The sequence below is a fragment of the Passer domesticus genome, chromosome 3 (genome assembly GCF_036417665.1).
Source record: "Passer domesticus isolate bPasDom1 chromosome 3, bPasDom1.hap1, whole genome shotgun sequence".
In the NCBI taxonomy this organism is placed as follows: Eukaryota; Metazoa; Chordata; class Aves; order Passeriformes; family Passeridae; genus Passer; species Passer domesticus.
The window spans coordinates 23,453,191-23,475,856 of NC_087476.1; the positions used below are offsets into that span (position 1 = coordinate 23,453,191).

Genomic DNA, 22,666 nt, shown 5'->3' on the forward strand with positions numbered 1-22,666 from the left:
TTTTTATTAGGTAGTAATTACTACAAATTAGTACCTGAACATGATACTACATGCAACACAATGGCAGAAAAAGCTCAAGTTTGAAGTGGGATTTGAGGAATGATTTTATCACTGTATGATGCATTACTGGGACTAACTTGATATAGGGTTCCATTGCCACTATTGTGATTGACTTCTTAAAATATAGACATGGTTCTGTTGTATTCCTTCTGTCAAAAAGATATTGGGACATCTGAAAGTGTCTACAAAAAAGATGTTGCAATAATTCAATAGCTTAAGAAAAGGCCTTAACAAGGGACTTAAAGGAATCACTGTAGTTTATAAAAAAAAAAAAGATTGAAAGGTTACTTAATTTTAATATCTTCCTGGCAAGGAAATATTGGATTTTAATGCATTCTTTAATCTATTAGAAAAAGACATAATAAATCCCCCTAATATATATGGCAATCACTTCACCCACCAGTGAAACAAAGATGCTTCTGAATGACAGTATGGAAGTTAGCAGTGTTCAAGACAAATAAAGAATAATTAAAGGCAGAAATAAAGTAGGATGTTATGGGTAATTAAAACTACAGTGGTAGTCCTGAAGGGAAGGATATAATTTTTCCAAATATATTTGCTCAGAACACAAGGCCATAAATTCCTATTCTTTGCAAAGTCACTTTTTATAAAGTATCACAGCTTCTTTAATGACCAAAGAGGACAAAATTTCTGCTTTTTTGCACCACTCAAAGTATATTCTTGCAAGTGAAGTACATTAAGTGTAACAATGAGAAAACAGAGCAGAATATTTTTCACACTGGGATTTTTTCAAGCTGTGCTGAGTTCCCAACACACCCATATCCCATTCATGCAACTGTGTAGCCACATCAGTAATGACTTCTCATGCCAGTGACAGGTTGTGCACAGAGGAAACTATTCCCAGTGGTACATTGCTTCTCATTGTGTATGACCACTATGTCATCATATGCTCTTGGGATGTGAAAAAAATATGAGTAGTTGTTCATATCTGTCATTTGTTGGAACAAAGACTAAGCTGACAACTGATATAATGGCTTGTGTTAATTTGACAATGTTCACTTGAGACTGAGATCAGAGCATTTGTCTGTTATCTAAGCCAAACCCTGTCACACAGATGAACAGGTAGGGCATACATTGTTTTTGTGTCACTTTGTCCCCTAAGCTTTTCAAGGACAAAAGAGCAGGAACTGTTTTATATCCAGTTTTTGCCTCAAGCAATGTTCAGAGTTTGGTTCCAATTGCCTGGGAAGCAGAGACTTTGCCTTTCTAATAAAAAAAATTGTGATAAAGTTTAGAAAGTGACAAAAAAAACCCCTCAACGTCTACACACATTAATTGCAATAATCAAATTAAAGCGCAGTAATGGCAAGAAAAGCATGTGGAGCAAATAGCTATTCAGGCAAAGCTGAGAAAGACAGTGAGCACAGAAGCAAAGTTTATAAGGAGAAAGAATAAAAGGTAGGCATGGATATTGTCAAAGTCAACCCTTCACATCTATCTCAGATTGTTGGAAGTGAGACTCCCGTATTCTGAGCTTCCAGTTCTAGGAAAAGAATGGTACTATAAACTATTAATGCTCCAAATCATTCCCTACAGAGAAAAACAATTGAAGGAAATGAAAAAAATTCTTCACCCAGTAATCCCATATTCAGTGTTTACAAGATGGCCTTATGCTAAGAATTCTCTAAATCACACAATCTTTCCATTTTTACTGTCAGTAAAGCAAAACTTTGGTATCTCCAACATTGTCTTTTCAAAGTCTTAGTATGAAATTAATGAAATAAAACCCCATGTACATTGTGAACATGCCATTTGCCATGTAATGTCTTGAATGCTGAAAGTTCTCTCTATCACTTTTTTAGGCTTTGTTGTTCCTTTTTCCCCCTGCAGTTCTGATGACTGGAACTTGTTTGAAAAATGCACTTAAAGAAAATCTGAGGGTTTGCAGACAGTAAGACTCCTGAGATTGGGGTTTTTGAAAATTCACAACAGTTATGAAACAGAAAAAAAAAAACCACAAGGCTTGTCAGCACAGAATTAATAAAGTGAGAAAATAATCTTCCTGCTTGTGTCCCAGATACCTAGGATACCTACAAGCTTTTTCTTGTAGGCTCTGCATTTACAATCAGAAATTTTATTGACGCATTTGAACTAACGGATTCCAGATTTGTACATCTGAAGGTTGATGCAAGGATTTTCTCAACAAAGCAGTCTTGACTTGGGGACTCACTTTGGACAAGAAATAAGCATTAAAGTTGTATGAGAAAAGCATATCAGTAAAACTTGAGAATCGGTGGGAAAATCTTAGGTGATATAGAGAAAAGTCTTTCCTGATCTCTCTGGTTTTGCTTGGTTTTTTATCTACTCTAAATTCTTTCTGGTTTTGCACAAAACTTTTTGACTTCTTATTTTACTTATTTGGCTTATTTCTTGCTTGTTCTTAGCATCCCTAGATTGCAGCAAACACTGTTCCATAGTGTTACCAACTTCAGTTATGCTTAGTTGCTATATTTTCTGCTCCTTATCAAGAGCTAGTAAAAACAAGTCATTGTTTTTAAGTAATTATAAGGAATAGTTAGGAAGTTTCATATCATAAAATGCTTATATACAAGGATTTATCGGCAGAAGTAAATTTTCTTTGTTTACGTTGATGTGAAGAAAATGTGCATTCAAATTATGTAAACAGGCTTACTTTCAATTGAGGGGCTCTGAAAAAACAGAAACATTTCTGTTCTAGGTAACCCGAAAATTGTGTATTGTATTGTGTATTGCATCTGTGCTACACCAGTTCTGCCCAAGATTGTTACTGTTCCTTTATGAGCCAGGGGTCAGGAACCTGTCTGGCCCAAGGTGCCTTTAAGAGAGAGAGCAGCACTAATGTAAGGTCTCCTTTTTCTCTTTCCATTCTTGTGGGGATCCTAAGAGAGTTGCTTCTCCAAGCCAATGCAGAAACTTTGTTTTGTTTCTCTCTGAGCTCCTTGCTTGGTGCAGATCTCCAAGAAACTGCATTTCCCAATCCTAAACTGTCCATGGGCAAACTCTGCAAATACTTGTCTGCAGCCACCAAGCCAGGACTGGGAGTAGGGTCTCCCATTTTTGGAGCCCAGCAGAACTGCTTCTTTTCCTCTGCAACGTGGTACCAACTCAGAACTACAGTGCTGACACCAACTGGTTCCAGCCTGCCAAAAATGTAGAGAAATTAACACTGCTATTTCCTGCCACTGCCCGAGTTCCAGCCACCATTGCCAACAGAACTGCCCTGACGGGGGAGAGACCCTGTCGAGTGGTGTGGAGCAAACAGTTCAAATGGCATTTGGCTGCTTTTGGAATCAAGGTTTCTCTTTGTTTTGTCTGCTGCCTTTTGGTTGTTGTTTGGGGGAAGAGGGAGATCTTGTTACTGCAGAGGTTCAGTTGCTCTCTTGATTTTTTCCCCTCTTTTCTCTCTCTCTGTTCTTCTCTGTCAACCACATCATCAGAAGGGGGCTTATCTGCCATCTTCTTCTGTCCCTTGAACCACACAGTCTTTTACGGCACCTGCCATCTTCAGGGAGGGGCTTATCTGCCATCTTGAGCTCTTTGTTCCCAGGTAATCCATGGGTTTCAGCACTGTTGTATCTAGTGCTTATTACTGTTATATTGATTGTTGCTGTTTCATTTTTTTAGTGAATAGTTATTTTTCCAATTAAATGTTCTTACACACATCTCTCCCTATGGCTTGAAGGGGAGCAGTTAAGACTAAAAGGAGAGGTAATTAATTTTGGAGTTTCTGCCCTGTAAATCTGTAAATTTTCTTAAACCAAGACAATTTCTGTGGCAGAAGCCTTGGTTTAATCAAGTCTACTTTTCTTCCACTGTCTGTATCACAGTTTGGTGCAACACATCTTTGGTTGTACAATTTCTGTAGTTTGTGGCAGGGCCTTATAAACCTCTGAAAGAAAATTGCTAAATGGAAGCCATAAAGATAGCACTGCAAAGCCATAACAAAGTGTCATTGGCTATTTCATGTTGGAGGTAGCAGGTATTTAAAGCACCTTATTATTCCCTTACCATGCACCTTCTTTGATTCTTGCATTTCAATAATATAAGATAAATTTATGTCTTCCTTGAAGAGAGGGGCTGCAGGAACACTCCAGGCATTTCTATTGCTGAGAGCAAACCACTCCCAAGAAAGGGTTAATTCTTCTCTCTCACTGTGCTGGTCTGTTCAAAAAGGAGTCTCTCAAGAGTCAACAGGACTCTGCTTCACAATCTTGCAAGGACCCATTTTGTTTCTGACCTCATCAAACTATTCCTAGGAAAAGGAATCTCTAATTACAAGGGTCAGAAGGGAATTATTGGAGTTGGCCTGTGTCTCAAAAATAAAATGAAGAACAAAAGCTTTCCTTACCCATTTCAAATATTTTTATTAGTTCCAACTAATTTTAGATTAGTTTTAACTAATTTAGATTGGTTTTATAATCCCTCTACTTTGAAATATTTGCTACCAATGGATCTAAATATATACAGCATATAGGGTAGTGGGAGACAAATAAACTCTGAAATAACTCAAATTGTCTTCTATACTTAAAATCTCATATTTTTGAATTGTGATGTCATTTTGAACCAGTCCAAGGGGAACTGCAAATAGCAAGAAAGAAAACATCAGACAAGAGGCTGATGCTGGTGGGAAAGGAAGCTGGGTGGGAAAGGATGCTGGTGGGAAAGGACAGGAGGAGACACTGGGTCATGGTGAGGACACCAGGAGTGGTGAGCAATAAAGCTGGATTGATGTGATATGCTCCAGCAGAGTGTGGAACTGGGCAGACCAGTATCAAGGAACTAGGGACAGAGAAAGAGAGTCAACAGCAACTGAAGAGCCAAATTAACATGTGAATATGGTGAAAGTCTCTCTAAGTACTAAGACACAGGGATAGGACAGTCTAAAGCATTACACTCTCTGACAAGTTTCAGTAAAACACATTTTGGATTGATTATTGTTTAGGATGCTGTTAACATAGGACTCTTTTGCAGTTTAATAGAAGTGTGATATTTAATAAATTTGTGGCTGAACTCAATGAAGGAATCATTGAACCAGAACAAAATAAGGTTGTCCTATATAGGCATTACAGGAGAGGGGTAGCAATCTGTGGTACAAATGCTTATATTCGCCTCTAGGTGGGTAAGGTGAATGTGTCACATTGTGGAACCATAGCTGTACTCACCACCATACCAATGCAACAACTTCCCTGGGGAAACCATTTCAGTTCAGAAATTCTTCTGAGTAGCTTCCTGCATAATCAAAGAGAGCTGTTAGCCATTTTTCCTTCTGACTTTTCTGATGCAAGCTCTCTGCATGATCTCTGACAATTCCCCTGCAGCACTTCCTGTTATACATTTTATACCCTGCAGAATATGCCTAGATTGTCTTGAAGAAATAAATTCCTAGGTACATCGATTACTACCCTTTGTTTGAGTCTCTTTCTTTGTCAAAATACTTTGAAATCATTCCCAAGGTAAACCAGGTTAAATGCAAGTAAAAGTTGGTAGTTATGACACACAAAGTAGACAATAGAGTAGTAACAAATAGTTATTAAATACCAGTGTGGAAATTAAAGAATAAATCTACTTAATTTGTGTTTGGATTAAACAGAAAAGACTCCTGGGCCTTCATTCCAGTCACTGATGCCATTGATGCCATCCCTAACACCTGTCTGTGAGGTGTTACTCTTCAGGCAATGTTCATCACAGAGCATTACAGTGACAAAAAACCTGAATTAAATAACAACAACACCTCAACAACAGCAAAACCAAAAAACACCAGAACAAACCACACATTCATTCCAAACAAACCTGTATGGTTTTTTTTGTCTGGGTTTTTTTTTGTGTGTTTTTAAAAAGTAGCTCAGGAAATTCTACACACATGCAAATCCTTAAATTGTGGAGAGCATAAGCACTCTGAATTTATTAACTGCTGCAATGAAGGTTGAATAAGAAAAAAATTTCTCCAAACTGTATTGTGCTGGGAAGGAAGGGATGCATTTCATTTCTTTGTCAGAATTACCGAGTGATAAATAAATCGCTACAGCCACAGATATCAAGGAACATCAGTAAATATTTGACTTCATCTTCATTAAATGTAGTTGTTTTAAGTGTATGTAGTCAACAGAGGGAGACAGGCATTTTTAGAAGGTGATTCTTCAAATGCCTCTAAGGACTTGAAATGACAGAAGTCACCACTGGAAGTTCTTGTCATTCTAACCACAGCAAACTAATTTAGAACCAAACACCTAACTTTTAGACCTCTTTCCTTGGCCCTCCCAAAGACTGAAATTCATCTTACCTAGGGTACAAATAGGGCAGGTTTTCTCTGCCATTTTGTAGAGGCATCTACAGAAGCAGTTTATCCTGTTGTAAAGCTCTTCTGTAACAGGTGGAGGCAATGGCTCTCTTGAGCTGCCAGTCACTCCATTAGCTGGAGAAAGAAGCAGCTTTAACAATTAGTTCAGATTAGATGGCTTAAAAAGCAAAGTTGAAATTAATTTCAACTCATGTTTGCTTTTTTAACTTTGGATTTGGATTCTGATTTCCTAAAGTTTTGAGAGCACCTTCAATCAGCAGGAGGCACAGCATGGTATGAGCAGGAGAAAGACCACACCACACACATAACTCTGTAAAATGAGCAGAGATAACAGAAAGTGGATCTCCTAAAATTAGTGGCTAATTATTAGGAACAATTCCAATGTGCTTCAGCTCAGCACTTATACATTGGGATAATGCCAGGCTTTCAATATTGAGAAATTTTGTGAAAATTAAGAAACTGATGTCTAAATAGTCTATTAATGTGTGTCACAAAATAGCTTCTGAAAAAAAATAGCAACCATTGTTACAGCAAGAATTTAATATTATGTAGTAAACAAGCCTTTAGAGAAATGCAAAATACAAAACAGTCATTCAGTGAGATCATCAAGCACACCAGATATTATAGTTCTCCTTTGGGCTCAAAACTAAGCAATGCAACTATTTTAAAGAGTTCACTTTAAGGAAAATCTTCAGTTGCAGATCTACCTAATTTGAATTTCTTTACTTCTTCTTTCTTTATTTAGTAATCTGAATAAAGCTTAAATAATACTTTTGTGGGTATCATATTCTATTTTTGCACATAGATGTGGAAAAAGGATGAGGGAGGTGATACTGCCCTTTTGCTCAGCCCTGGTGAGGCCACATCTGGAGTGCTGTGTCCCCAGTACAAGAGAGACATGGAACTCCTGAAGCAGGTCCAGTGAAAGGCAGCAAGATGATTTAGGGACTGGAGCACCTCTCTGATGAGGAAAGGCTGAGGGAGCTGGGCCTGTTCAGCCTCAAGAAGAGATGACTGAGAGGGGAACTCATCAATGTCTGCAAGTATCTGAAGGGAGGGTGCCAAGGGAATGAAGCCAGGCTCTTCTCAGTGGAGCCAAGCAATAGGATAAGAGGCAGTGGGTAGAAATCAGAAGACAGCAAGTTTCACCTGAACATGAGGAAGAACTTTACTGAGCACTGGAATAGGTTGCCCAAAGGTATTATGGAGACTCCCACACTAGAGATATTCAAAAAGTGTTTGGACACAATCTTGAGTAACATGGTCTAGGGAACCCTTCTTGAGCAATGTGGGTGAAATAGATGACCTCCAGTGATTTCTTTCAACCTTAACCATTCTGTGGTTCTGTGGAAAAGCACGTTCATGTATGCCTGAATATATTTACACATAAATTTATATATCAATATTTTTATATATGTATGTATGTATATAAATGTGTATACATACACATTTGCATTTGAAACTGTGCTGAGGTTTGAAAGATTAGCTTAAGTCAGTGAAAAATTATTTAGTGTATACCTGGAAGGTGACAAGTTAAAAGTGAGTGATAAATAACGCCTGGTATGAGCTATAACTTGCTAGCCACTAGAATATCTAAATTAAAATGCACTTTAAAATATCATTATTGAAACTATAAAAAATTTGCAAACATCCATGATTCTAATCATAGAAACTTTCATGTCTCAAAGCATAGAACTGACTGATATTTTAACAGTCAATAAGAGTGCTTCCAAAAAGAAGCTACAATTCAGGGCCATTTTAGACCTGTAGTACATGTAGAATTTGATATTTCTGTTGTTAATTGTTCATGCAGTTTATATCCATATAGATATTGTATTGTTCTGTAGGAAAATGGATTGCAAGCAACCTCACCCCTGATGAGTTGCAGCTGTACTAATTACCAAAGAGGGTGAACAGCCTTGCCCTTAATAGGTCACAGCTGTGTCCAGTAGGAATGGCTGTTATAAAAGAGTGGGTTAGCTGGTCAAAGGGGTTGAAGTCTGCTTGGGGACAGAGTCTGCTGGCTGTGCTATGAGGAGGCAGGAATGGTGGCTGTGTGAGGGATAGCCAGGCTTGGGCTATTCTGCATGAAGAAACAAGTGTCTCATCTCATTTCTATCTCTAACACAAGGTCCATAGCGACATTGTTCTCTCTGTTGTGGTGCCTTACTGTCCTAAATAACACAGTAAGATTAATTCAGTAGAGAATCTGGGGAAAAAAGAATCACTATCACAGAAGAAGCTTCAATGTGTAATATTCATCTAAATGGCAACATTACCCTCAAAAGATAGTCCTTTCAGAAAGCAATTGCAGAGGAGATGGACATATTCCTCTTCTATTTGTAGCTTCCCAACAACTTGTCAAATGTCTAGTGAAAGTCAACCTGTGTTCCTCCAATGAAGGAAACATGTTTTTTCCTCTATATCTGTGTGAAAGTCTGACATAGGCAAAGTAACTGCCTGCACTGGAAAAGAGCAGCAGAGAATTGCACTGTGTATATACTGGCCAGGTATAAACCAATGCTTGGATTAGCCCTCCCAGCTTCACTATTCATCATGAAGGTCTTGAAAAAGACAGCATTTGAATTAAAGCCCATCAAATCTATTGCAATTGGCTACTCTTCTCTAAATTCAGAAGAAAGATTATATTAAAATCCACTGACTAATTTGACTTCCTCTCCAGTCAATTATATTTAAATGACAAAAAAGTAAGAAATCAAGAAAATAACAGCTGATTTCAGAACATGAACTCATGGAAACTACTATCACCCTATAGTAGTCAAGGATGTGTCACTAACTTCTGAGTGCTGAAGAACCTGCCCATGTGGTTCATGTTGTAAACCAGCTGATGAATAAGCAGTGCAGCTAATTGTAGTTTAAGCCTAGCCAGCAACTCAGGCACACACAGCTGCTCACTCACTCCCCCAGCAATGGCATGGGGAAGAGAATTGGAAAGACAGAAGCAAGAAAACTTATGGACTGAGATAAAGACACTTTAATAGGTAAAGCAAAAGTTGCACACAGAAGCAAAGCAAAATAAAGAATTAATTTACTGCTTCCCAAGGGCAGGCAGGTGTTCAGCCATCTATAGGGGCCTGTCATATGCAATGGTGATTCAGGAAGACAAATGCTACCACTAAAAATGTTCTCGCCTTCTTACATTCCCCCCACTTTTATAGATTGAGCATGATGTTATACGTTATGGAATTTCCCTTTATTAGTTATATATTGACCTTACTTATCATTTCGGGTCAACTGTCCTGGCTGGGTCCCCTCCCAGATTTTGTCTGGCTACAACCCCCTCGTTGGCAGGGGTTGTACAAGAAGCAGACAGGCCTTGGCTCTGTGTAAGAACTGCTTAGCAATAACATCTGTGTATTATCAACAACACTTTCAGTGCAAATCTAAAACATAGTCCCATAGCAGCTACTTTGAAGCCTATTAACACTGTCCCTGCAAAAGGAAAAGTTTTCCCCTTTATGGTTTCAGTGCTCTAGTTTCTTGTGTAGCCTCTCCTTTAAAACATGAGAAACTCAATTGGAGGAAAAATAAAAATTTTACTGGTGCAAATATAGTGGAACACAGTGAGTGAACTATGAAGTCCCAATAGTTTGACCTTAGTCTAATTGAAATCAGTTAAAAATAGTCCCAGTGACTCCAGTGCTGAAGAATCAGCCCCTAATCTCCAAGAAGCCAAAGATTTTACTATCCCTGAATGCTGAATGCCTCATTTGGGGTCTAAAGAAATATGTGATTAAAATCTAATTTTGTCACAAGATGTACTCAGACTGAAGCTGAGCAAATAATTGATCATGAATAATTTATATGAGGAAGTTTATCTCTTTTCTTTGTCCCTGAACATCCATGAATAGATCATCATTTCTTCAAATTCAGTTTTGCAGATTTTCTTGATTTTGAATAAACTGGCTGTTGTTTTCTTCACATATTGATTACTTGATCTTCTCTCTTTCAGCTGTTTTAATTATTTATGATTAGTCAGAAATCTCATGATGTAACCCTCTAATAGCACAGATACTTCTTTAAAACTAAATTACATTTAAAAAAAAAACACCAAAAGCTTACACGAGAACTTAACAAATCTCTTTCCATTTCTTACTTCAAAATGTAAATATAAAAGGGCACAAACATGAGCAAAACAAAGTTGTTTTCTTTGTTTAACTGATTGATTAGTCAGAGGCTTTCCCTGTCTGACTTTTAAATCAGTCTCTGTTTTAGAGATTGTGATGCAGTAGAGGATTTTATGGAACTAAGCTGCCTGTCCCTGTGTATATCATATGGCTGCAATCTTGCAATATTAAATGTTCTGTTTTCTCTCTCTACACCTTTATGACTGCTGCTGTTACCGCTTCAACTTAGACAGATATGTTGGGGTTCACTTTTGAAATTGCATAGATCAACTATCTATTCACTATATCTACTTCCATGTAGTTAATAATGTTGAATTTGTGTTGAAGACATATTTATTATTTTCTCATTCTCTTTTAATTTTCCCTGTAATTTTCACCTGTGCATTTTATGCAAAAGTAAAGTATTATAAATTGGTAAAATTCAAAATGAGAAGTCAAAAAAGTGTGGGTGTAATTGTTTGAAAATTAAATCACCTTGTTAAAAAAAAAGGTGCAATATTTTGTCCTTTACATTTTGGAAAAAACATAGGAGAAACCCTTAAGAAAACATTCCTACAACATTTTTACTGTCAGTTTTTACTGTCAAGAAGTACATTAAAGTCATCCAAAACTAAGAATGAACGTATATGTTCCAAACTGTCCTCTAAAAACATCTAGAATTGATCAAGAAAAATCTGGCACAGTAAGTAACTTCAGAAACTATAAATCTTGAAAAAAATATTATATATTACAAACAGTTATTAAACTAAATCAATAATGGTAGTATGGTAAGATTTTCATATTAGACATTTAATTTTTAAGGATGCTGTCTTCCTGAAATTCAGTGTGAAAATGTGACAGAGAAGCTAAGAATATATTCTCACATGAAATTAGATCACATGAATCTAAAGTAGTGTAGTTATCATTTTTAGACCTCTATTTGAAAAATATGTTTCATTTTCCTAAAAATCAATCCACCATTAAACCAGTGATAAACTAGAAGGAAATTGAAGAAAGGTCTAAAATGTTTTTTTTAATAAAAAAATATTTAACTTAATTTTAAAATTACTGTTCAAGAAAAAGTAACAAAGGAGGAGAATTTCTGAGGGGAAAGGTTAGAGGAGGTCTTGGAAAATATTCAAGGGGAAATATTAAATAAAACAACAGTTAATTAAAAGTAATTTTGCTAACTTCTTTAAGTCAGTCCCTGAAAAAAACACCAAGAGAGCCTCAGTATGCTAGCAGCAAACACCAGCTTAACTGTGATCAGAATGACAAGCTGAAGGATTATATTACCACTTCTGGTAAAACAAGTAGAGCATCAAAAGTTATAGATTTGTAGACAGCGTGTGTTTCTTCTGCTGTTCTCATATAATCCTACTACTGTTTAAAAAATTGACCTTCCCTTGGGAGTAAAGGAGGAGCTAAAAGCATTGTAATCACAAAGGGATGCATTTGCACAATTGATAAAAATACAAAAGGAAGAAGTAAAAGTATGGACTTTAAAAAAAAATTAATTTAGGATGATGGAAAAAGTAATTTCTCATAAAAATTTATCATTCAGGTGTAAAAAAAATGCTGCTATTACACACATGGAATGCTTATTTTGTCCTGATTTCTAACTGAATTATTTAGAGATCTATTTTGCTGGGAATTGTTCAGTGCCATTGTTTTTAATACAAATGCTAGTTTATCCAATTTTATTCTTTCTGGAGGAAAGTATCAAGAAATATTTAATTAGGGAATATGTCTCAAAATGTAACAGTGTAAAAAACAGTGTTACAAAGGCACACATCCCCAAAATAACAGTCAGCTAGTAGTGTCAGTTAGATATCAAGCTATCGTTATTGATTTGTTTTCTCTAATCTGAACCCATATTTCATCATCCAATGGGGATGCCCAACAACCATGCTAAGAGTCCTCCCTCTCCAGGCCAGGGAACATGTATTCATTTACAGGGAGTTTAAGCATAAAAAACCTAGAGGAACATTAGGTTCTGGATGAGCTTATTTATTTTGTTTCATTTGAACTAACAATCAATGCTCATATTCATTTCAGAAAGAGACCTTAATGGTTTATCTAAAGAATGGGTATAAGAAACAAAGAAAAGATTATTTACCAGTAGCTAGGAGGCTGCTGAGGGTACAGAGAATAAACAAATAGGTGAAAAATTGTGTGTTACTTAATTTTTTATAATAATTTCCATATATTTGTACTGGGAAGACTGGAAAAATATTCTGTTAAAATGTTATTCTCAGGTGTTTTATCAGGCATGATTCCTCTAACTGGTTAAAAAAAATCAATGTTTAAACACTTGATAGAGCCCACAGTATTCAGTAATACCAGATGCTGAACTGGTGACACTGGCAGCATATCTTCTGAGATCCTGCTCATCTAAATGTAGAGGGATTAAGAAGAAAAATCCTTGATTCTGATCAGAGAGAAGAGACCTGTGTTCAGATCTTTACCCTGTTAGCTTCACACATACCGGTAGCAATGTCAGTCCTGACTGGCAACATATCTTTTTCATTTTTGTCTCAGTCTGTTGTGAAAATAACCTTCAAAAGTTGTTAGAAATTAAAGCATTTTTTCTTTAAGTACATGCTAGGTTGTCCTCAGACATAAATATGCCATATAGAGTGTAGTGCTCATTTGATGACACGCAAATAAGGAGATGGTTTCTAGTGTTACACCTATTAAATGCAATAGAGTGATTTTGTATTGTCTAAAAATTCCTTGATGCTTTATCTTTCTCAATGCCTGAAACAAATTGGGACTCAGGCATTTTTCACTACAGATGTCTATTAAGGAAGCACATTAACTTTGGTATAATTTAAACCAAAACAAGGGGGAAAACAAGCAAAACCAACCAACAAACACACAAAAAAAGCCCCACCACAACCAAACCCATGACCAGAACTTTTAGCTAACCCACCTGGTTTTTCCAGAGTCATATCAGGAAGGCTATATTTTAACCACTATGCTGCAATATTGTGAGGGCAGTAACTTCCAAAAAAGCAACAGTAGCAAACAGCACAGGGAGCACAACTACTTTGTCCAACGCTGACATCTGAAGAGCAAGCAGCTGCCTGAAAGGTTTGTCTTTGTTCCCTAATGAGTTCTTACAACTGAAATTTTGCTCCTGTTTCCACAACTCCAGTGTAAGAGAGGAAAGCCATCTTCACTCTGCTATTAGCCTCTACAGGTCTGGACTGTTTTTTAACTGTTTCAGTCTGGGCAGCTTCACTGGCTAAACTAATTCAAACCTATGAGAAGAAAGGGCCTTTTGGCACTTTCCAGTCTCTAAAAGTTTCAGACACCCTGGTGACAAATGTACTTTTAGAATATATTAAGGAAATATAAAAGCCTGAGATATGCTGCATGGTTCAAGCAAATCCATAAAAATTATCTCCCAGAATTCATTCCTTGTGGCTCAGTGGTATTAAGGAGAGTGTAAATACAGTCTAGCATCTTTTAAAATATTTTTAAAGCATACAATAATGCTACAAAAATAATCAAAATACATCTTCATACATATCTTGTTGTTTGTAATAAGGTCAGGTAATAAAATCCAGGAAGAATAAAGGCAATTTAATTATTTCTGTAGGTCACTGAGCAGTTAACATTGGTATCCTGATATAAAACTAGATTTAACACAGATGGGATAGGTTAAACATTTGAGTATATGTATGCCCAAGATCATAAATAACTGTCAGAGGCTTACAAGAAATATAATTCTCAAAAGGACCTTTGTAAAACAGGAATGTGAGTCCCATTGAAAATCTCATTTAATTTCAAGGTGTGCTCTCAAGATTTATATTCCATTAAGTATTTACCATATGTGCTTCTCTGAATCAGATGGCTGGAATCCCCACTGAATTGCCAAAGGGAAATGAACACATTTGCTAACCTGTAAATGTCTCTTGTTGACTTGGAAGTCACGCACTATGTGATCTGTGGTTTGGAGGCTGCTGGTGGAATGGACATCGATCCACAACATCAAAATGAAGAACAAAAAAATTTTTCTGTCAGTACCTTTGTCATTTCTGCTGTCAACTGTTTTGGGACTGTCAAGGGAAAATAGAAATAAGGTCATTTCCCTAGACAGCAATACAGAAAGAGAGGTAACTTTCAGTGATTAGAGCTAGCAAAAAACTTTAAACAGAGCCATTTTCACAAGAGAGTACCATGTAAGTGACTGGAAATCCCCTGGGATTTAATCAGCTTCACTCAAATTTAATAGCAATAATTAAATCAAAGCAAAGTTAAAATTAATTGCCCAGTTTAAAGTTTCATGGTTTGTCTCTCATATTTTATTCATCCTGTATTGTATTGTACATTATATTTAACAATATTCTTTTTCTAAAATAACATGAAATAGATTTTAAACATTGAAAGAAATTGTTTCAGCAGTAGGAGAACTGATTCCAAAATCAAAGAGGTCAGAATTTCCATTCTGGAAAGGTGGACTTTTTGACCTGTTTGTGAACAGTCTTGTAATTAGAAAATCCCAGAGTATCCTACCAAGCTGAAAATTCTGCTTTCTGGACATGTCCAAATTTTATTTTTTTTTGTGGAATTATTATGGTCTTAATCAGGCTCAGCATACATTTCTAAATAAGCAATCATGAAACTTGAATTATGCATACAGGTAGCATACTCAGAGCATAAAGAAACATGCAGATTATGATGGCTACAACATGGAACAACATCAGGAAGGTCTACACTGAAGGCTAAAGAATGTGATTTCAAAGTTATAGCATTTTTCCTTTGTTTTTTTGCCATAATATCTATCATATACTTTGCTTTCCATGTCACGATTTCTGGATTCTGCCTAATAGAAAATCTTTTAAGAGAAAGGAAAGAGAGTTAAGAGAAGTTTTCATTATATTTGCATATGTCATATTTGTTCTATATTCAGAATGCCTTAGAAATAAATTAAAGGATTTTCATGGTCCAAGTCTAAATTTGCATACCTATCTAGGCTAATTTATTTATCAAAACAGTATGATAAATCCTCACCTAGATTCAATGAGCTTTGAGTCGACAATTTACTTCCTTCCGATCTGCTTTCTACAGTTCCAAAACTCTTAAGGTGACCTTTGTCTTTTAATTTAAAAATACCTCTTTCCTTCTGTTACTCCCATATTAAGAAAGGAATGTCTTGGAAGCTGCCTGGGATATGTTTTTCCTATTGGCCAAGTATTTTTGAGGAATGCTTGTGATGCTGGCAGTGCTGAGGGGCCCTAGCCAGAGCTCCAGCACCTGATGTTCCAACATTTAGGGCCAAGTTCTCCTGCCAGTATTCTGAATATACTGGGCAGAGGTGAAATAGAATGCATTACAGTGCAGTAGCAGATGACCAAAGATTGGCACTTGCCTGAGAGCAGTGGGAAAACCTTCAGCTGTAGCTTGACAGAAGGTCCAGCAGCACCAGTTAGCTCAGCAAGCTTCCATTAGCTTTGGTTCTCAAACTTAACAGAGGCACATTCCTGTCCATCTTGAAATTGTCCATCCAATTACAGAAAAAATTATTTAATTCACCATCACCTCTGCCCCAACCAGGCAAAGGACAAAAAAACCAACAAGCAGCTGTGGGGCAAGGTGAAAATTCAGTCTAAGCTGCTTACTTTCTATACTGAGCAGAAGCTCAGATGTGGTGGATTCACCTTTTCTGGCCCACCAAGCCTTTCTATCACTCTTCTCAGCAGGATGGGAGAGGAGAGAATAGGATGGGGGAGCAAAAAAAGGTTTTGGGTCAATCAAGAGAAAAGTGGTTTAATGAAGGAAAGCAAAGGAAAACAAAAATATTTGTTCTCTACTTCCCATTAGGAGACTATGTTCAGCCATTTCCCAGGAAGCAGGGCCTCAGTACACAGCGGTTACTTCAGAAGGCTTAATAACAAACATCCCCCTCCCTTCCCTTTCTCTTAGATTTTATTGTTCAGCACACATCATATGGTATGGAATATCCTTTTGGTCAGCTTAGGTCAGCTGTCCTGATTATTTCTCCTCTGAATCTCTTGCATATGCACAGCCTACTGGCTTTTGAAGGGAGGTGAATTTGGAGATAATCTTGATGCCGGAGCATTGCTGCTCGGCAGTAGCCAAAACACTGCTCTTACCAACAGCTTTCTGGGTAAAAGTACAAGCACAGCACTATGGCAACTGCTATGGGGGAAGTGACTCCACCCCAGACAGATCCAGTGCAGCAGAGAATAAATATCTGCATGTGTTGTTAGTCACTTTGCCCATTCAAATCTGATCTATTTGGGTTTTTTTAAAGAGTGTGGATCCTGTATCTGTACTTGCAGAAACATTTGTGTGCAAGGAATTTTCTAAGACTATATGCAGAGCTACAAGAGTTCTTTATTTTCCTCTGGGACACAATTACTCACTTCTGTCACCACAGTTAATGTTAACCTTGTTACTAAATTTACCAGGCCTATTAGCAGCACCTCTCAAGTTTTCCTGCTTCAGTTTATGGTAGAATAGGTAGGATAGTAAGAAGTGAGCCCAGAGCATCTGCAGTAGTGTGATAAGAAGGGATATTATTACAGGCTGTAAGATCCTACAAGGTGGCACAGCATCTAACTAAGTCATGGGTCCCCAGCCTTTACCCATCTCCCTGCTCCCCACACAACAGGGTAAGGCTTAGAAGGCTCAGGTCACCTTGCTGTGAAATTGGGTCATGGAGTATGGAGAGGACTTTGCACTGTGTAACGGTATTGAATTCTCTCTTCTCAGTGCATTACATAAGACAAAAAACCAACTTTGCCCAATGGAAAACAAAGATTGCATATGTAGATGAGTAACTTACCTGTTCACTAATGGAGCTTTTATCCCTGGATACAACTATGGCTGAGATATGGGCCCAGCTGTTTGCCATGCAACACCTGTGCTCCATTCCTTTTCTCATATAGCAACTTTCATCACCACTAAGCTGTCTTTAAATGTTGCATAACATTGGCCCTCTGAGCTGCAGAATAGAACCTTATGCACCAATACTGAGTTTCTTTCATTAGTCACCGTAATCTGATTTCCTCTTTTTGTGAAAAGTCAGGCTGTGACAAATTGTTTGAACCAACAGGCCTGCCATGAGATATGGTTTGCATTGTTGGCAGTTTTCACAGAAGAGGGAAATAGAGAAAAAGTACATTTTACTGAGACTTCTCTTTTGCATGACATTAGTAGAGGAAAAGAAGCATATTTTCAATAAATATTCAGTGAATGCCATAAAAGATGATATGTTTCTATTTCCCTTGACTAGAATATTTTACAGTTCTTCTGTACATCTACTGTATGAGGTAGTTTTAATTTTAGCTACCAGTTAATCTATGCTTCAGTGTATTATAGACAACGCATTCTCCTCCCAAACCTCACTCAGAGACAGATTATTATTTCAGAAGACTCAGGGGATTTATTTAGTATTGAAATTACACATTTAATCTGGTTTATAATACTTTCTGTAGATAGATGTTTTAATAACTGTAGTTGTAAAATATAAGGGGGTCTATGATTAAATATGAACCATTTTTAAGATGTACCATATGCTCTTTTTGGAGTAAAGGGAGGGTTAGTCTGCATTTGGCCCAAATCTGAATTTATTACGTAAATAAGGATCATTTTCAGCCTTAGCATACATTGTGATTTGAGCATATTTCTAGGGCAAACAATCAGGGAGAAGGGCCTGAAGCAGGAGATATGGTCTCATAGAGAAAAAAGAAAAAAGTAGTTAGTCATGGTGAATAATGTAAGAATATATTAATTGACTTCCTAGAATATATGAAAGGTCTTTCTAGTTCATACTGTCTTAGACAGGGGATAAATCAGTGAAATTATTTGCTGGGAAAGCAAAAGATTCAGAGTGATGGAATAACAAGAATGATAACAACAAAGATAAAACAAGATTAAGAGACACCGACCTCAAGCGTTAACTACACAAATGGGAAGGAGGAACTGAAGAATCACATGCAGTCAGAAAACTATGGCATTGCAGGAATAACCAAATTGTGATGGGATAGCCCTCAGGGGAGAAGGGAAGTATCCCTCTGTGAAGCAGCATGTGGAGATTGGCAACAGGCTGGGCAACAGTTCAAGGGTCAGAATCAGAGAAATCAGAATCAGTCAGTGGAAGTGTCATCATGGTGGGACTGTGATGCAGACAGTACAGATGAGACATGGACAATGCTTCTCATTAAAAAAAAAAAATCTCTAAGCAACTCAAGGAAGTCTACAGATCATGGACTATTCCTTAATAGGGGCTTTAACCTCACCGACACCCACTGAAAGGCAAAATAGCAGTATGCAATCAATCCATGGAATTTCTGGAAGAATTGTTCCTTGGTACAGGCACTGTGTGTTCCAGCCAGAGTGGTGAAGAGCTGCATTTTTTATTCAGGAAACAGAGCACAGACTCTGGTTTCCAGAAGAGCTGATTTTGGATTACCAAAGAGCTGGTAAGGGGGATCATTTGGAATGAAAACTTCAGAAATAAAAACTTTGGAACAAAGATGATGTGGGGTTGTTTCTGAAAGGAAGAACAGGTCATTCAGTGACAGCAGGTGCAGATAAAGTTGTGACCAACCAACGATCTCTTACACCTGAATCAGTCTCAGTGGAAATGGATACAGGTGATAGGTTTGTGAAGCTCAAAGGAGAATGTAGGGAGCTACCACAGATGCTGCAAAGATAGTTTAACTTAACACAAAGAGGACCAGTCTTTTTTTAGGTAAATAGTTTAGATAAATCAGTTGAGGAATTTACTGGTTGTGTACATGGCTTTTTTAATGTTAGCAGTTCCCCAGACTTAATTAAGAGTTTGAAAGTTTTCTCAAATTAGACAGATCAGCAAGTGGGAAGTGTAAATGTGTCTGAGTCCAAGAGGGAGTATAAAAGCTGAACAACAACAAAATTAACTTTGAAGAGAGCAACAGACTGCTGCTGGCTTCAAGCTGCCTATTCCTTCCTGGTAATGAAGAAAAAAGCATTGTGATGGTGTGCATATACAGACAGGCAATGGGAATCACATTTGCATCATGTTCCAAGTATATATTGCAAGTGTTATATTCTGCACAGTGTAGAGCATTGCAATGCCATTTTAGTACATTGCTGTATCACTCTGCCTAATCAAATCCCTTGTAATTCATTCAAACAAGTAAATGTGTTATCAAATATTAACTCTTCATGTTGAATATCATAATGAACCCATTCAGAGAATATGGGACTCTGAGAAAGGTCCTCAATGGCATATTTACCTTAGCTTTCATTGATTTCTCCCAGGCCTCTGAGCTTAGCAAAAGGCTTTAAGAAGTTCAAGGAAAAAAATTGTTATGCTGGAATTAGTTCAGCCAAGAGTTTCACAAAGATGCTGAGGCCCAGAGCACTTGCTCTGTATAGAGATTGCTGAGAGAGCTGGGCTTTTTCAGTCTGGATAAGAGATGGCTTTGAAGGAATCCAGCTACAGCCCCTGTGCCTATGGGAAAGGAAATGTTGAGGAAATGGAAATGAGTTCTTTGCATTAGTGCATGGTGGGAGGATGAGACCAAGGTTGTAAATCAAAATAAGAGTGGTTGAGTCCAAATATGAGGGAAAACTTTTTCACCACAACGCAGTAGAGTAAGTTGAACAGACCAGTTGATTTAGATCTATCCTTGAAGGTTTTTCAAAGTGCTGAACAAGCAGGTTTGATCCCATACCAGGCCCTGCTGTGAGGAGGAGGCTGGGGAAAGACCTCCTGAGGTCCTATTCACACTCAGTGAATATGTGATCCTTTTCAGTAGGGATACATTTCATAATGAGAAAATAAAGCATGATACTAGCCACTCCCTGTTTGTAGAAACCTGAAGGAGTGTCCTAAACTGGAAATTGAACTTCTATTTTATGTTCTTTAATTAGTCTAATTAAGTTATTACTTCTGCCTCAAGACTATTCTGTGGCAATAGTATCAATGGTACTTGGGGTAACTTGTTTGCATAACACTGTCCATCACCTTACTCAAGGCCTCTTTTGTATTATTAGAAACAGTAATTATTTGTTCCTTATTCCTAGTCTCAAGCTCATTTATGATTTCTTCAGTGGAGCTTTTTTTATCTTTTCTGCTCTCAGTCACCACAAAGTTGAAGAATCTTGATTCATTCAACAGCTTTGAACATAACTCTGGTGATTGTCTGAACCTTTGCTTAGCTTTACCGACATTTTTTGAAAAGGTGCTGATGAGGACAACCAGATCTACCCATAGTGTTTGGGATTTGGGTGCACCATAAATGTACAGAACAACATAATAATGCATAGTGATTTGTTCTTTATCCTTTATTAATAATTTCTAGCTTTCTTATTTGTTTGGCACAGAACACTTTGTTGTTGTGAGATGTTTTCATACAATTATCCATAATAAAAATTTCTCCTCTGAGTGGTAATAGCTAATTTAGAAGCTATCACTGTGTATACACACTTAGGCTTGTTTTCCTCCAGGTGCATTACTTTGTATTCATCAGCACTGGATTTCACCCACCACTTTATCACCCAGCCACTCAGTAATATCAGGAGACTCTTTCCTAACTCTCTTCATCTGGCTCTGAATTTTAATACGCAGAAAAATGTTATCAGGAAACCTGCCACCTCATTGTGTATCTTCTTTTCCAGACAAACGAATACACTGAATGACAAGGTCCGAACTTAGTACCCCTTTGTATTTCGTTTGTAATTCCCAATCCCAGCTGTTCCTTTAATTTCCTTTTAACAGTGTCACATAAAATTCTAGCATCTCTTTGTGAAGCCTGAATTCTAACAGGAGTTACAAAAGTTTTTTAGCTCCTAGAAAAGTTACATTTACAGTCATGGTTGTCAACATTACAGGAGCTCTTAGAAAGGATCTCACAAAGCCACTTTGTTTAACAGCACTTGTTTACTTTTTCCCTTGCATCAGTCTTTCTTCTTCTGCCATTTATCAATCAATTTTGCCCTGCTGTTAGGGTATTCTCTAGAGGGTGCTTCTCCCGTCAATTTTCAGGTTCTTTCTATTCCCATACCATTTTAGTCCCACCTTGTTTTTAGACTTCTGGTATTTATCTAGACATCTGGACATCTAACTCCGTTTTCCTGTCTTTATATGTCTTGTTTACAAAGGCCCTTATTTGTTGAGACAGCACTTTGACTATATTTTACGTGAATTTTATTTACACCTGACACAGATGTGGCAGATGAGATATATAGAGTTATTATAACCCATAGGATACTGCAAGCAGGTTTCCATGTACAGCTGGGGGTATCACACTTTTTGAAATACAGCTCCTGCCAACTCTTTTCTTTCTCTGCTCCCTGTGAGTCTGTCTCTGCATTGCTAATTCCTTGGAATTGTCTTACCCATGCAAATGACTTCAAAACACAAAAAATAAAAATAATACAAACAGATTTATCAAAGAATTTTTAAATTCTAGGGCTAATTCTGCTACCTATAGGCAATGGATGGGACTGGAATTGCACAAATTGAAAACTTCCTCCTCTGTTAAAATATAACATTATATTGCAGCATGCCTGATTTTCTACCTCAAGATTGCACTAAAATTTTTCTATATATAAAATTATTTTATGTTATCATTTTCATACTCAGTGAATAGTCAAACTGTGCAAGGGCACCCAGACTTTTCTGGTTTGCTCTGGGAGAAGGACATATAAAAGATAAAATTACCCTTAGAGCATGACAGGAACTATCTTTATCTTCACCAGTCAGAGATCTTACTGACCTTTAGGAAGAGCAAAATTAGATTATTCTCTACCAAGAGAAAAATCATATTCATTCACAATCCAAACACCCAGCTTTTATCTGCAGCAGATTTAGAATTTTTGCCCCTAAGTTGAATGAAATAGAATTCATAAAGCAAATGTTTAGAGTGGAAGCCATCATTTATAATCATATTTGGGAATACTCACTGCATTCAGGCCCAATCTTTTGGGACTAAAAATGACCATGAAACAGGCAACTCCATGCTTAGTAACATATCTTTTCCCCAAACAGATACCTCCTTCAGCTGCTATTAAAAACAAAGTATTTAGAAGAAAGATATACTATCTCAGAGAACAAAATATTTTACATGTTGTAAAATAAGACTAAAATTAGACTAAAATAAGACTAGAAGCATTGTTATAATGTGGGAAATTGAAACTAAATGAAACAGGGAAG

General features: G+C 37.1%; 1 long non-coding RNA gene across 4 annotated transcripts in view; it reads right to left on the reverse strand.

Annotated features, from left to right (window-relative positions):
• LOC135296148 (uncharacterized) overlaps window positions 1–22,666 on the reverse strand; it is a 28,213-nt gene that overhangs the window by 3,496 nt on the left and 2,051 nt on the right. Inside the window, exons 2-5 of one of the 4 annotated variants that reach the window (XR_010358206.1) lie at window positions 14,396–14,552; window positions 6,341–6,472; window positions 5,223–5,289; window positions 2,324–4,312 (exon numbers count right to left, since the gene is read on the reverse strand). This is a non-coding gene — a long non-coding RNA (uncharacterized LOC135296148). Of the gene's footprint in view, window positions 1–2,323; window positions 4,313–5,222; window positions 5,290–6,340; window positions 6,473–14,395; window positions 14,553–22,666 lie in introns of those variants that run through there. The other 3 variants (XR_010358208.1, XR_010358207.1, XR_010358209.1) reach the window with 3 other exon arrangements.